The sequence below is a fragment of the Charadrius vociferus genome, unplaced genomic scaffold, assembly GCF_000708025.1.
Source record: "Charadrius vociferus isolate BGI_N301 unplaced genomic scaffold, ASM70802v2 scaffold37, whole genome shotgun sequence".
NCBI lineage: Eukaryota > Metazoa > Chordata > Aves > Charadriiformes > Charadriidae > Charadrius > Charadrius vociferus.
Genome location: NW_009649457.1, coordinates 1,558,413 through 1,558,847, shown reverse-complemented (window position 1 = coordinate 1,558,847; position 435 = coordinate 1,558,413).

The following is a 435-nucleotide window of genomic DNA, read 5'->3' as shown; positions in this document are numbered from 1 at the left end:
CAAGCCACGGCAGCGAATTCCCCACAGCGCCCGGCTGTTGGATATGGACAGCCCCGGCCAGGAGGCAGCTCATCCCGCTGAGGGCACGGTGTTGGTACTTACCCGCCCATCACCTCCTGGGGATCCCTGCCTGCTGCCTGGCTCCACCACAGATGGCTTTTTAAGCACATAAAAAATAAGCACTGCTACGTCTCCACGTCCCCGGCAGCTTCGTCCTCTCCATCACGCGGGGGTGTTTTGGGGCTATGAGCTGGCTGGCCCCAAGAAGCATGTGTCCGCAGGCAGGAGGAGGGGATCCATCACGTCACCGGCGTGCTTTCTCAGGCACCGTGACGGATGCGTGAGCAGCCAACCCTCCGGCCGGGGTGTGCCGAGGCAGCGGGACCTGGCCAAGAGGTGGCTGCCGCAGGCATCGCAGGGGGGCGAAGGGGGCGA